Below are 16203 nucleotides of genomic sequence, written 5' to 3' on the forward strand. Positions count from 1 at the left end.
TTGGTAAATAGTAAATAAGTTTGTGTCTTCTTATAAACTTATTTCAGCTAATAAAAACATTAGGCTATCACTATTTCACAAACACCAATGAATTAATGAATCTAGGCATTGAACACAAATGGCTGCACACATCAAAACTGAGTGAAAACAATCTATTAAGTGCCTTCAGATGAAAATTATAGTCTTACCAAAGGGGTAAAAAGGTATTTTTATCAAGCTTCTGGATCCCGAAGACAGTTTGCAAGAAATAGAAAAAATAGAATATTTGAATTACACCATGAATACATAATCAGCAAAATTCATACTGTGAGAAACTGGACAGGACAAACAGCCCAGTTCTTCAACAGATAAATAGTAAAAAATAGAAAGGAATGAAGGGAACACCTGTATATAAAAAGAGACTTATAAGACAATTCAAGTTAACAAAAATGGGTAAGGGTCTAGGGGTGCCCACTTCAGTGATCGAAAACCATAAAAACTCCAAGGAAATGAGTATTTTAAAAGTTGGGAAACTAGATATGGGTGGGAGGGGGCTGTGAGAGGGAAAGAGCACACAGAGAAGCTTCTAGGATGGCTAGTCAATTTCTGTTTCTTGGCCAGAGCAGTAGTTACAAAGGTATAGTCTTAGACTATTTGGGCTGCTATAACAAAATACCACAACTGGATAGCTTATAAACAACAGAAGTTTATTTCTCACTGTATTAGAGGCCAGAAGTCCATGATCACAGCACTGGCATGGCTGGATGAGGGCCTTCCTCCAGGTCACAGAATTTTTCTTGTATTCTCAGTAGGCAGAAAGGGCTAGGGAGCTCTCTTTTGCCTCTTTTATAAGGCACAGTCCCATTTGTGAGGGTTCTACCCTCATGACTTAAGCACCTCCCAAAGGCCCCGCCTACTAATACCATCACCTTTGGTGATTAGGATTTTAACATATGAATTTTGGGGGGACACAAAAATTCAGACCATAGCAGGTATTTAACCTTATAATAATTCACTAAGATTCATTTTCTTTTGTGGTTTTTTTTCTGTAATTTTATTTTATTTTACAATAAAAAGACAAAAAAGAAAGTAAGTAAAAAGTACTAGACTGGCATACAACTAAAAAACTGGACAAAGTATAGGAAACAACTGTTTTCAGACTTCAGAAAACAGGCAGCACAAGGCTGTGATCCTAAAGAGAAGGGAAAGCACTTAAGTGAGTCCAGCAATCATTCTCCCTTTCTAACTGGAGGCACTTTCCAGAATGAAAAGCAGGAAGGTAGAGCATAGACAGACCTGGGATATATTTGAGTTCAGACCAGCCAAAGTGTAGTAACATTAGTGAACAGTCCAGGCATTCAGCAGAGACCCCAAAAGGGTACTACCTTAGTAACAAGGCTAAATTACATCCACATTAAGGCTAGTCTAGCACCTCACAAACAAAACTTTTTAAACAACCTCAAATGGATGAATAATTGTGTTACACAAAAAAAGTCAGCATTCTTTAGAGGAAAACTAAAAATCCAGACTCAACAACATGAAAATTATCATATTCAGCATTGAATCAAAAATTACTAGACATGCAGGAAAAAGCAACTAATAACTAGGAATGCAATTAGTTAATAGAAACAAACCCATAAATAAAATAATATTAGCAGACACATTCTTTAAAATAGCAATTAGAAATATTTTTAAGCAATTATAATGAGGAAAGAAAGTTATGAAAAGAGAACTAAAATGAACTTTGAGACTTGAAAAATATATCCAATATGAAAGGAAAAAAAAAAAAAAACACAGGAAACAATAAATGGGCTTAATGGCAGATCGTCCAGTGTAAAATAAAGAATCAATGAACTTAAAGATGTAGCAATTAACAATTGTTTAAAATAAAACACAGAGAGCAAAAGGGCTGAATATAAATGAACATATTCACTCTGTGAGCTATGGGACTATATCAAGTGATCCAACTTAAGTACAAATGGTGTTCCAAATGAGGGGAGCAGAAATTTTTTTGATGAAATAACAGTCAAATATTTTTTCAAATTTTAAGAAAATTATAAACTCACAATCCCATGAAGCTCAATAAGCCCCAAGTAGAGCAAACACAAGAAACCATACCAAGGGACATAAAATCGAATTGTTGAAAATCAGTGATAAAGAGAAAAATTTTAGTGAACCAAAGATTAAAAAAAGGGGGGCATTTTTCATGCTTTGGAATTAATAAGAGTTAAAATTGACTTCTCATTAGAAACAATATCAGCTGGAGGGCAATGGAAAAACATCTTCAAAATAATGAAAGAAAATGAAAACTATTGATCAGATTCCATATCTAGTTAAAATATCCTTCAAAAATAAAGGCAAAAATAAAGACATTTTCAGACAAAGCTAAGAAAATATATCATTAACAGTCCAGCACTACAAGCACTACAAAAATAAAGAAGTTATTTTTGGCTAAATAAAAATTTAGATGGAAATTTGGATCTACACAAATATTCTTACAGTCCAATTAAAAGGTAGAGATTTTCAGACTGGATAAAAAGGCAAGGCCAAACTATATGGTGTCCACAATAATCACTTTAAATATAAAGACAATTATAGGCCTTTAGTCATAAAAAAGATAAAGTGGCTATATTAATATAGGACAAAATCAATTTCAGGTCAAACAATATTACCAAAGTGAAGAATGTCATCTCATAATAATTAAAGGATAGTTTAATCAAGAGGACATAATTCTAAATGTGTGTGTGCCTAATAATGAGCTTCAAAATGCAAGAAGCAAAAACTAAGAGAACTGAAAGGAAAAATAAATTAATCCATAAATGTTGTTGAAGATTTCAACACAGTTTAGTAATTCATAAAATAAGTTGCCAGAAAATTTCTCTAAGATTATAGAAAACATGAATAACAATAGCACCCTGATTGTCCTAACTGAAATTATAGAAAACTACACCCAACACAGAATACATCTTATTTTTGAATGGGCAGGAAATATTCATCAAGATAGATCATATGTTGAGCCATGAAAGAAGTTCCACTAAATGTAAAATAATCAAAGTCATACAGCATGTATTCTGTGACCACATGAAATTAATTTAGAAAACAATGACAACATTTATCTTGAAATAAATATCTAAATATTATAGAATTAAATTACACAGTTCTACATACCCCATTGGTCAATGAATAAATAACATGGTAAATTAGAAAAAATGTTGAACTGAACGAAATGATATTATTTTTGAACTATAATGAAAATGACACATCAAAATTTGTAGGGTGCAACTACAGTAACTTACAGGGAAATTTATAGCTTTAAGTGCTGATATTAGAAAAGAGGAAACATTTAAAAACCAATGATCTAAGCTTCTATTTTAAAAAGTAAAACAAACAAAAAATTAAACCCACTGTAAGTAGGAGGAATGAAATAAGGAATAGAATAATAAATTAAGTGGAAAATAAACGATAGAGAAAATCAATTGAACAAAGAGCTACTTCTTTGAAAGGATCAATAAAATTGATAAACCTCTTGCTAGACTGACCGGGAAAAAATGAAAAAAGACAAAAATTACCAAAGACAGGAATGAAAGAGGAGAAAACGCTATGGAGCCTACATACATTAAAAGAATAGTAAAGATATATTTTGTTAAAAACTATGACTACTTAGATAAAATAGAATACTCCTGAAAGGCCAAATTAAAACTGGCATGGGGGGAAAAAACATGTTAAGTCTCCTATTTAAAAAATTGAAATTGATTATTTTAAAACTTCCCTTTTACAAAGGAAACAGCAGTCCCACACGGTTGGACTGGTAGATTAAAACAAATATTAAAAGGAAAACATCACTAATCTTATACAGACTCCTTCAGAAAATAGTGGTAGTGAAACTGTTACCAATATCCAATTCATTTTATGATGCCAACATTATCCTAATACCCTAAAACCAGACAGAGACATTGTAAGTAAACAGAACTACAGACCAATATCCCTTAGGAACATAGATTCAAAAATTCTTATCAAAATATTATAAATTCAGCAATATATAAAAATAATACATCATAACTAAGTGGAACTTATTCTAGAAATGCAAGATTGATTTAATTTTCAGAAACTACAGATACTTAATTTGAAATGGGTCATTGATCTAAACATAAAAGCTAAGACATCATAGAACTTCTGGAAGTAAACTTAGGAGAAAATCTTCACATAACTGGAGTAGAAAAAAGTTTTTGAGATAAAACACCAAAAGTTCTCATCATGAAATCAAAAACAATGATAAATTTGGGGAATTCCCTGGTGGTCCAGTGGTTAGTACTTGGTGCTTTCACTGCTGTGGCCCCAGGTTCAATCCCTGGTTGGGGAACTAAAATCCCACAAGATGCAAGGTGCGGCCAAAAAAAAAGGCTAAATTTATTTTATCAAAGTTGAAAACTTTTTTTAAAATGCTTTTATTGTAAATTTTATAGTTTAACAAATTATTTAATAAAATATATAAAATATATTTTATGAGGTAAGGAACTAAAGTAACTGGAGAACTGGTTACAAAGGTTATTGAGAGAGTGGGCATGTGGATTCTGAGATCTAATTGTCTGAATATAAATTGCACGTACTAACGAGGAGAGCATCCTGACTCTGTTAACATCCTGAAGTAATTCTTCATACCAGGAAATTACTGCAGCTTTTAAAACTATTTGGCAGGGTAAGACCACACTTCATCCCAGGGTAGAATGTGAGAGCAGCTATATGTTTTAAGACTAGTTTGAAATCTACTAATATTCTTTTTTTAACATTTATTCTATGATTCTGACTTTCCTACTCCTTTTCTCTTTTCCAGTTTCTTCTTAATTATTAGCTGTTGGTTTACAATGCTCACCGTTTATCCTTACTTGTTTTTCCTTGCTTGATGTTTTTTCTTCCTTGAAGGACATGTAGAGGTGCCAAAAGATCTCATGGTGATAACTGCCCCTCTTCTTTTCTCCTGTGCTTCCCACCCAGGGTTGTTTTATTATCCATTTTCTAGGTGTAAACCTGTATTACTATGTGTTTTGTTATGACACAGTCACAGTCTTGGTTCCTTTTGGAGTGGTTTTAATAAATGAGTTATTTTTAGATTTTGTAGTAGTATCTTTGTTATATTTTTCCAGTTTTATTGATATATAATTGACATACAGCACTGCATAAGTTTAAGGTGTACAGCATAATGACTTGACTTATATGTTTGTGAAATGATTATTGCAATGAATTTAGTTAACATCCATCATCTCATATAGATACAAAAAAAAATTGTGTGTGTGTATGTGTGTGTGTGTGTGTGATGAGAATTCTTAGGATTTACTCTCAACAACTTTCAAATGTGCCACAGAGCAGTATTAACTATAGTCATCATGTTGTATATTACATCCCTATTACTTGTTTATCCAGTTACCCTCACAGCCCCACCTCTTGTAACCACAAATCTGATCTCTTTTACTATGAATTTGTTTTTTGTTTTTGTTTTTGGTTCCACATATAAGCGAGATCATATAGTATTTGTCTTTCTCTGTCTGTCTGACTTATTTCACTTAACATAAATGCTTCAAAGTCCATCCATGTTGTCACAAATAGCAGGATTTCCTTCTTTTTATGGCTGAATAATATTCTATCATATACATATATATATGTGTGTATATATATATCATAACTTCTTTATCCGTTCATCTGTCAGTGGACACTTCGGTTGTTTTCATGCCTTAACTATTGTAAATAATGTTGCTATGAACATTGGGGTGCATGTATCTTTTAGAATTAGCATTTTCATTTCCTTCAGATATATTTCCAGAAGTGGAATCGCTAGATCGTATGATAGCTCTATTTTTAATATTTTTAGAAAACTCTATACTGCTTTCCATAGTGGCTATACCAATTTACAGTTCCTCCAATAGTGTGCAGGGGTTCCCTTTTCTCTACATCCTCACCAGCATTTATCTTTTATCTTTTTGATGATAGCCATTCTAACAGGCATGATGTGCTATCTCATTGTGGTTTTGATTTGCATTTCCCTGATGATTAGTGATGTGGAGCACCTTTCCATGTACCTGTTGGCCATTTGTATATCTTCTTTGGGAAAATGTCTATTCAGGTCTTTTGCCCATTTTTAATTGGATTATTTGCTTTTTTTACTATTGAGTTGTATGAGTTCTTTATATATTTTGGATATTAGCCCCTTATCAAATATACAGTTTGCAAATACTTTTCCCCATTCTGTAAGTTGTCCTTTTACTTTGTTGATCATTTCTTTTGCTGTACAGAAGCTTTTTAGTGATGTAGCCCCACTTGTTTATCTTTGATTTTGTTGCTTGTGCTTTAGATGTCATATCCAAACAGTTATTGCCAAGACATATGTCAAGGAGTTTTTTTCTTATGTTTTCTTCTAGAAGTTTTATGGCTTCTGGTCTCATTTTGAAGTCTTTCATCCATTTTGAGTTAATTTTTGTGAAAGATATAAGATAGGGGTATAATTTCATTCTTAGAAATATTCAATTTTCCCTGTGATATTTATTGAAGAGACTGTCATCTCCATTGAGTATTCTTGGCTCCCTTGTCAAATATTTGTTGACCATATACATGTGGATTTATTATGTTTCTAGGCTTTCGATTCTGTTCCCTTGGTCAATGTGTCTGTTTTTATGCTAGTATCATACTGTTTTACTTACTTTAGCTTTATAATATAGCTTGAAATCAGGAAGTGATGCCTCCCACTTTATTCTTCTTTTTCAGGATAACCTCTGCTCTTTAAAACACATGATTAAGAAAATGAAAAGGTAAGCCATATTGGGAGAAAATGTTATATCTATCAAATTTTATACATATATATATGTGTGTAGAATTATACATGTATAATACACATAATATATATTTATATTATTATATTTTATATAAAACTATATGTATTACATAAATATGTAAAGATATAGGTAGTCAACAAACACATGAAAGAATGCTCACTATCAATAGTTGTCAGAAAAATACAAACTGAAATGCAAATGAGTTATTACTACACATCGTTTCACATGGCTAAGATTAAAATAACTAGAAATAACAAGAGTTGGCAAGGATTTGAAGCAACAGAAATAAATAGCCTAAACATTTACCTTATTCCAAAAATAAAGAGAAAATTATATAGAAATTCATCCCAGTTACAATCAGTGCTAGAAGATGATACAACATTATTTACATTTTCCTCAGGAAAAGAAAGAACATCAGAAGAATTCAATACAAAACCAAATTATTATACACGTTTAAAGCCAACAAACAGAGTTTTCAAGCCTAAAAAATCAGAGGATAGATTATATTAATTTTAAAAAGAAAACCGTTGAAATTTTAGGAAGAAAATAAGCTTAAAACTAAACCAAAGAAAAAAGATAACCTTATAGTAAACATTAACAAGTTAAAAGAAGAAAACAAAACAATCTGACAAAACTAAGAACAAACATAGCTATCAGATCAATAAATTTAAATAAAAAAACTCACCTAGTGAAAGAGGAATCTCTTAGGTCAAATCATAGAGCTAAACCCAAGTATAAACTGTAGATTCAAGAGATTCATCTAAAACCAATCTAATCCAGAAAGGCTGAAAATTAATAGTTGGGCACAGACATACCTGCAAATGCCAACAAAATGAAAATAGGGGATATTTGTGCATGTATCAGTTCTTTTTGCAGAAATTGCTAGGTGTTTATCAATCCCACTTCTCCTTCCACATAGGAATACTGCCTTTCCCGGCCCAAACTGCAATATGAATATGGCCTTGTGACTGGATTCTAGACAAAGTAGTGTGGTAGATGGGATACATCCACTTCCAGGGTTGACAGCAAAATGTTTCATGCAGCCTTCTCACTTTTTGTCTTAGCCAGCTAAAAGCAAAAGATCCGGCATAAAATTCTGAGAGGGTCATAGTAGGTGGCTTGAACAAATTTACTCTTTTCTAAATATAAATATATAAAGATGATAGTTTATACTTATTCCTCTAGAAAATATGGTCCTCCACACCAGAAGATAGCATCTCTGGGGGTGATTTCCTAGTTCTGGGGCCTTGATCTGCTCAAATCCCAACTATCAGATATCCTTAAGCTTCAAGGGAAAGGTAATGTTGAAATATTGCTGGGTAGTGCATATAAAAACCATTGTTTTTCATGGAACTATAGCTGATTTACAGTGCTTCAGGTGTACAGCAAAGTGATTCAGTTATACAGTTATACATATATAATATACAGATTCTTTTCCATGATAGGTTATTACAAAACATTGAATATAGTTCCCTGTGCTATACAGTAGGCCATTGTTGTTTATCAGTTTTATATACAGTAGTGTGCATCTCTTAATGCCAAGTACCCAATTCATCCCTCCCCCGCCTTTCCCCTTTGGTAACCATATGTATAAAAACCATTTTTATTCACCTACTTTCCACCATGTAAAGGTTCTAAATCATCAAAGCTTTGTCCAACTATTAATATTTTCAAGTCAGTCCAACCATTTGATGAGAATGATCTAATTCCTAGCATGTCCCTTTGTCTAAATAATTTCTTTTTTTATGTTGTGTACTTACTCTTGACATATGGTTATGATTTTTGGTTCTTCCAGCAGCCTTTTCATGATCTTTTAACTAAAAAGTTGTTGCTAGCTTCTGGTTACCACTTTTGTTACTGAATATATCTTTCTTGTTACTATCTTCTGGAACCACTTTTCGAATCTCTCCTTTAACTCAGATGCCATGATTTTCTTTCTCACAAAATGGAATTTTCTGTTTTTTCTCTTAAAGTTCTAAAGAATTTCTGAGTATGATATTTATAGATTTTTTTTCAGATTTTCTGGTGGTTGTTAACTAGTGATAAAGTACTGAATTATATCAACGTATTAAAATGTGTTTTGAGCAGTAAAATAACACCACATTTTAGATTTCAAAGTCCAATTGAACTGCTCTAAAATCTCAGCCTTAACCAGATCACTGTTGACAAAATGATGGATGTTATACTCCTTTAAAAGTTTCCTTCTGATATTATTTAAAATTTCCCGTTTCCCTTTTCCCATCTATCTGGAGTGTCTGTACTTCTTTGGCCCAAATCAAATATTGCTCTAGGAGTTGAGACAACATAAATGACCTCTCCTGTCTTGTAGACCCTTGGCTTGCGTAAAGTTTAAAAGTACATCCTTGGACGTTAAATCATCCTCTGTTAAGTACTTATAAAACTGGCTCATGTTCTCCAAGTCTACTTGCCAATATTGTTACATATCTAGAATCTTCTAATGTTGTCTTAAAGTGAGAAAAATAAAATGTGCTTTATTGTGGAGAGCATGAACATTTTTTTTTACTTAAAGGTTGTACTACCTGATTCGATTTACCTTCTTGTTCCTTCTTAACTGCTTATGAAAGACAGGAGACACAGCCCCTTAGCTAATAGTTCCTAGAAAATAGTAAATCTTTCTAAACAAGTTCTGTGCCCTGTTAAATCTAGAAGATTTATTAAAACAGTGGCTGTCTGACTTTTCTAAGGCTGCCATAATAAAGTACCACAAACTAGGTGGCTTAAAAAAATTACCCAAAAATCTATTGTGTCACAGATCTAGAGGCTAGAAGCCCAAAATCAAGGTGTCTGCAGGGCTATGCTCTCTCTGAAACATACAGGGGGATCCTCCCCTGCCTCTTCCTCGCTTCTGGTAGTTTACAGCAATTTTTAGCCTTCTTTGGCTTGGAGATGTGTTACTCCAGTTCTCTGTCTTCACATAGTGTTCTACCTGTGTCTCCTGTTGGAAGCATTCCTCCCTTTGAAACTCAGACCTGTAGATCAGAGTGTAAGGTTGCAGGTATAGGGAGCAAAAGTTTTGCTAGTGGATCACTAGGAGTAGTAGTAAGTGGTGCCACTCTTATATTCTTCAGGAGGCTATTTACATCTGAATCAGCATCCAGTATATGGTATTGTTTCTTCCATAGCCAGTATTCACAGGGCCAGGTATCAGAGGTAGAAATGGGAATGAATCCTATTGCTGTTTAATACAACTGTTTCCATACTAAGTTGACCAATAATAGTGTTTTGATGATTAATTAAAATTAACTCTCTTAAAAAAGCTTTTAGCAGTATTTTAATCACTAATGTAAACACATAATTATATATTGCTTATACTATTAATTGTAAATTTTGAAAGAGAGCTGAGTTGAAGTTTATTTGTGTCTTATCTGAATTCTTCATAATTCTCTCCTTTCTTCATCTGTCGGTGTTGACTCCTTAATCTTACCATCTCAAATTCCTCATTTATCCTTATCAACGATAGAGAGGAAAAAAAAAGATAAACTCAGTCACCTTAACAACTCAAGAAAAAGAAATAAACTAATAACACGAGAGAAGTTTAAAAAAAAGAGGTAAGATTTTTAGACTTATATTTTTGAGTCTAAAACACTTTGTGACTAATTTTTCACAGCAACGTTATCGTCATTGCCATATGCCTTGAGTTCTTAAGTACTAGATGTGTGATATTTATTAATAGAAAAGAATGTGGACAGTAGTCCATGATTTATTTACAGTTTCTTTCATGTATAATTTTATTATTTATGAAATATTTTTACATACACTATTTCACCTAATCAAAAGCCCTTAGAAGTAGATTTAGAAGTAGCCTTTTTTTCAAATAAGAAAACTAAGTTTCCAGGCAGCTAAACAATTTGTGTTCAGTCATATAACTAGTTTAGTGGCAAAGAGGAAACTCAAAATCCTTTTTTTTCTACTAAACTCAGTTTTCCAACAACATTACAAACTGAATATTCTCTAGTGAATATTATAATAAAGATTAGTTGGTATATTAAAATTCTCCTTTTAATCTATCAAAAATTATGCTACTTGTATGAACCCCATTCTAAAAGATATAATGGTATAAAAATCTAATTTTTATTTATAATTTACTTACTATTTTAAAAATACCGCTGGATTGTTTGAATATTAAAATGTGTGATAAAACAATTTCAAGAAAAAAGCAGTTACAGCTGAAAATTATCATTTCTTAGTCATGAGAGGTTTTTTTAGTTATAGTCTAAAAAGGCCTCATGCATCATCCAATATAATTTTCACAATTACTTCTTGTGTTCATCCCAGGGACATTTAAAAAGTTGTGGGGGCAATGTTTCCTTTTATATACATTTTCTGTAGTAAAGGATTATAAGTCATTAGGTGCCGGTGTAGTTGAGAAGGTCATGGGTATAACTCCTAGAGAAAGTATTTCACTTTAAAAGGAAATTACTGCACCACTTTGTTTAAAAACAGTACAATGTGTTAAACTTGAGAAAAATGGTACACTTCCATGTACTGGTGATGATCTAATTTATATCTGCAGCCTTGATTGCTTCTCTGAGCCCCATACACACATATCTGCCATTATGACCTATCCACTGGGATGAGCATTAGGCACCTCAAGTTTAACCTGGCCCTAACAGAACTCTTGTGTCAGCCTTTTAAGCCCCATCTTTGTAGATGGCTAAAATCTCAGACAGTCTTATTTCCTCTTTCCTTCACACCTTACATCCAACCTATCTGCAAGAACTGTTGGTTTATTTTCAGAATATATCCTGAGTCCGACCACTTCTTGAAACCACTACCCCTGCCATCCTAGTCCAAGTCGCCATTATCTTTTATTCAAACCACAGCAGTAGTCTCCTAAATGTCTGCCTGCTCCTGCCAGACCATTACCCTAGCATCCAGTCTCTACATGGAAGCCAGGGTGATATTTTTACATTGTAAATTAGACCATATATGTCGCCCCATAGCCCAGAATATGGCCCAATGTCTTTACCTTGGCCTAAGGGCCTACGTACCCTTGTCTAGCCTCATTTGATATCACTCTCCCCATACCATTGCTTCAGCCACACTATCCTTCCAACTCTTCCTACAAATACACCAAGCTTTCTCTGGCTTCAGGACCTTCCTACCTGCTATTTCTTTTACCTTTCACTGGATATTTTTGCCGATTCAGTCCTTCACCTCATTCAGGTGTCTGATCAAATGTACCCCTGAGAAGCTTTTCCTGATTGCTTTATTGTACAATGCTACCCTTCTCCACTACTTAATTTTTTTTTTTTTGTATTCCTTGCTTCTTTTTCTTCAGAGGAAGTATTTATTTTTTGTTTCCATATTAATTGTCTGTCCCTCCTGTAAGAAGAGTAGCTTTGTCTTTTTGATGGCTTCATCCCCAGTGCCTGGTACAATGCCCAATGCTTAGACAGAAATAACTATTTTTGAATGAATATATAAATGCATTTATTTAAATACTCATAGTTTTAAAATTGAGGCAAAATAGTTTAATTTAAAAATGTATAGTGCTTGCTTAAAAAAGTTACATTGCTTTGGAAAAATCTCAATTAGTTAAAATTGTATGCAGTTTGCTTCTATGAAGAGAGTTGATATGCTGAGTGAATCAAGCATTAATGGACACACCTGGTGGCAGGTGCCGGTATTGCAAAAATAAAGACTAAAACCAATTTGTCTCCATCTACAGCAGTGGTTCTCAACCTTGGCCATACATTAGAATCACCTGGGGAGGTTATACAAGTCTAACGACCAGGATGGACCCCAGAACAAGTAATTCAGAATTTTTGAGGGTTGTATCCAGGGCTCTATTAACATGTTTTTAAAAGTTCCCCAGCTGATTACAATGGACAACTAAGAATGAGAACCACTGATCTATAAGGTAGGGGATTTTTGCAAAACTATTCCCCATGCTGACAATAGTATAGGAAGTATTCAAATACTTGTTAAATGAATTAATGAGTGAGTGAATGAATGAACGGGTGAATGTAAAGGGTGTTGATAGCCAGCTGAACTCTTGAAAACCATTCAAAGCCAGATTTAGCAAATGAAAATACCGAATTCCCATTTAAACTTGAAATTTAGAGGAACAAGGAACTTTTTTCAGTAATCCATGTCCCAAATATTGTAGGGGGGGCATACTTATACTAAAAATATATATTTATTATTTGCCTGAAATTGAAGTTTAACTGGCATCCTGTATTTTATGTTGCAACCCTATCTATTGATGAGGGAACAGTTAAGCTTCTCTTGTAAAAATCAGCATGTTATTAAAATATTTAAAACAATTCACTGTTTTTTTTTTAAAATTTATTTTATTTATTTTTGGCTGCATTGGTCTTCGTTGCTGTGCACAGGCTTTGCTCTAATTGCGGTAAGCGGGGGCTATTCTTCGTCGCGGTGAGCGGGCTTCTCATTGTGGTGGCTTCTCTTGTTGCAGAGCACAGGCTCTAGGCACGCAGGCTTCAGTAGTTGTGGCTCGCGGGCTCTAGAGCACAGGCTCAGTAGCTGTGGTGCACGGGCTTAGTTGCTCCGCGGCATGTGGGATCTTCCCAGACCAGGGCTCAAACCCGTGTCCCCTACATTGGCAGGTGGATTCTTAACCACTGCGCCACCAGGGAAGCCCAACAATTCACTGTTAAAGTGGTAATTTAATCTCTCCTATCTTCAGCTATAACAAGCTACCATAGAAACAGTCTGTTATCCTTAGGAATAAACTTAATTTTGCACTGTTAAGCTATTGATAGAATAATCATAAAAATGAGGTTCTTGTGCATTATAGATTTTCCAAATGAACTTAGAATTTAAATTCTTCAGTATTTATTTTCAAGCTATCAAATCTTGTACCATAGAGTAAGAAAAGCAAAATTCAGACAGTTTTTAAGACCTATGAAGTACATTCTCAGCATGACTTCTGAATCAGGGGCTACATTAAGGTGCTGTGTCTTGAATTCTCCACAGGTCCCTAGGAAGTGTGAGAAAGAGAGGAATCCTTCAGGCTATAGACTTTATTTCTCTCTAGCTATTTTCTGCTCATTATACTGACTAGCTAAAACTAAGATTAAATGATAATAATGAATAATACTTGACTTTAATTCTGGAAAAAGAAAATTATTGAAACAAATCAGTTGAATAATTTGTCATGCAAGCAGAAGTATCAAGGACATTGCTTTTTTCTTAAAGGATCCGTGAAAGTTCCAATCCTTTGTAAATGGCAGATAAACACCTTTCACCAGAAGGTGGCATGCCCATATGTTCAGAAACTCTCCAATGAATGGGTGACCCAAAAAAGGATCAATTACTGTTTGATTATCAGTGTGGAAAGAATGGAATGATGAAAAGACAGAACAGAAAAGGCTGTTCACATTTGTAATGTTTTCTGTCCCCAACTGAAGTGCACAGTGTGGACTGGTTTCTATGCTTCCTGCAGAATTTGCAGAAAATGGCTTGCTGAGAGTTAGGTGGTCAAAATTTTTGATTTTCTTGGAACACTACCTTTTATTGTTTGAAGACATCTTCAAAACTTGCCCAAATGCTGTAATAAAAACCAAACTTTTGCTGCACTTTTCTTGGTTATATGCCATTTCCTTGCAGATATGTTAGCAGGCAGCCATCCCTAAATCCAATGATGGATTAAAAAAACAAAACTAAAAAATCAGGAGGGGAAAAGGTCTCTCTCAGATAGAAGTTTTAATCTGTTTATCCCACAAGTCTGAGACTATTTCGGCAAGGGCAAACTCAGACAAGCTATATATTTTCTGCATATCGCTCTGGCTGACAATCTGAAGTGAGGATACAAGAACATAGGAACTCAAGTTGATTTTTCTGACACGGACTGCATATGGCACTGTGCTCTTTCACAAACATTACTGCACCTTACTTTCTCAGAGCTTGAGATGACATAATTGCAGGCTTTATCACTTTTCAGCAACACACACGATTTAAGATATCTGATGCAGATGTGAACATAACTTTGGAATTCAAAATTTCAAATTCTGTTTCTTAGAAGGATTGTCCTGGGAAAGTGGATTCAAGTGTGGAGTGCTTAGTGCTTAGCTCTATTTTGACTTTTAGAAGTTGTCCTCATATTTACTTTGCAATTCAGTACAAAGATAGATGCTCTCAATTCAATAGGTTATACCTGAAACTATTTGATTCCCTAATTACATTTGTCAAGTTTCAAACATATGCATAGGTGTATCTTTTTAGTACATTGATTTTATGTTTATTTTTTTAAACTGATACCTATGGTAATAATAATAATAGCTACTTTTTGCTGAGGTAGTACAGTAAAGGTTAAAGGCAATGGCCCTGAGGGGTTTTCTTCTTGGGCTCTGACCCTAGCTCTGTCTCTGATTAGCTGTGTAACTTTGGCAAACTATTTAATCTCTCTAAACCTTAAGAGAAAATAAATGCCAAGTCTCCAGCATGTAGTAGGCAGTAGATGGTTGGTAGCTGCTCTTCTAAGGGTAGAATTTGTAAACTGGAAGTTAACATTTCAATGAACTCATCTCTGAAGGACAGATAACAACAGTACTTACCTTTATGGCTTTTGTGAGGATTAAATGATGTAAAGTATATGACATACTGACTTTAGTGGCCTGCACATAGTAAGCAAGTCAATAAATGGGAGCAATTGTTTTATTGTTATTATTATTCTTTTTTCAGGTACCATATACACTATATCTATCACCAATAAAAATATTATCCCCATTTTATTAAGTAGAAACTTTGGCCCAAACAGCCTAAAAGGAATTCGAGCCAGCAGTCAAACCCCAGGCTGGTTCCAAAGCCCCAGACACTTTCATGACAATCTATTTGGCTCTAACCAATGGCTATTCTGACATCAAAAGAGCTGACATTGAGCAACCAAGGAACAAGTTTTATTTCAATTTAATTGTTCAGAGATGGTAAATTCCTCACACCAGTTTGCTGATACTCTACTATATAGTTACTGAAAAGTACATTGTTTACTATAAGTTTTGAGGCCTTTTTAAAAAACATCATAATGATATTATCTTCTATCATTCAGACAATGAGATTACAGAGATTTCATAACCGAATAAGATATAAAGAAAAAGACAATATCATATTCTTTAAATTCTCCAAAATCTCTGACAGAATTATAGACTTCTTTGTACTTCTTGGTGCATTTTAAAAGAACAAGAAAGCCAATGTGAAGTATTTTGTATAAGGGTGTTATATGAAATTATTATTTTTTACCTCTAATGCTTAGTTTTGACTGCTAGTGTTTACAAAATGCGCCTGGCTAAACATAATGAGTCAATCAGTTGGTGTTCCAGATGTTTGGGGGAATATCCAGATGTTTGGGGGAATATCCAGATGTTTGTGATCTTAAAGAAGGATATTTTCAAAACAAACATTTTATTTTCCCACTTTT

The 16203-nt window shown here is 33.7% G+C and overlaps 1 protein-coding gene across 2 annotated transcripts in view; it reads left to right on the forward strand.

The window, feature by feature from the left end:
- Positions 1–16203, forward strand: part of SLC9A9 (solute carrier family 9 member A9) — a 667550-nt gene that overhangs the window by 17801 nt on the left and 633546 nt on the right. For both annotated transcript variants that reach the window (XM_029215042.1, XM_029215041.1), the window contains exon 3: positions 6733–6776. The gene's annotated coding sequence lies outside the window, so the exon portion shown is untranslated. The remainder of the gene's footprint in view (positions 1–6732; positions 6777–16203) is intronic.

Source organism: Monodon monoceros, unplaced genomic scaffold (assembly GCF_005190385.1).
Source record: "Monodon monoceros isolate NGI ecotype Baffin Bay Population unplaced genomic scaffold, NGI_Narwhal_1 Super_Scaffold_11, whole genome shotgun sequence".
Classification (NCBI taxonomy): domain Eukaryota; kingdom Metazoa; phylum Chordata; class Mammalia; order Artiodactyla; family Monodontidae; genus Monodon; species Monodon monoceros.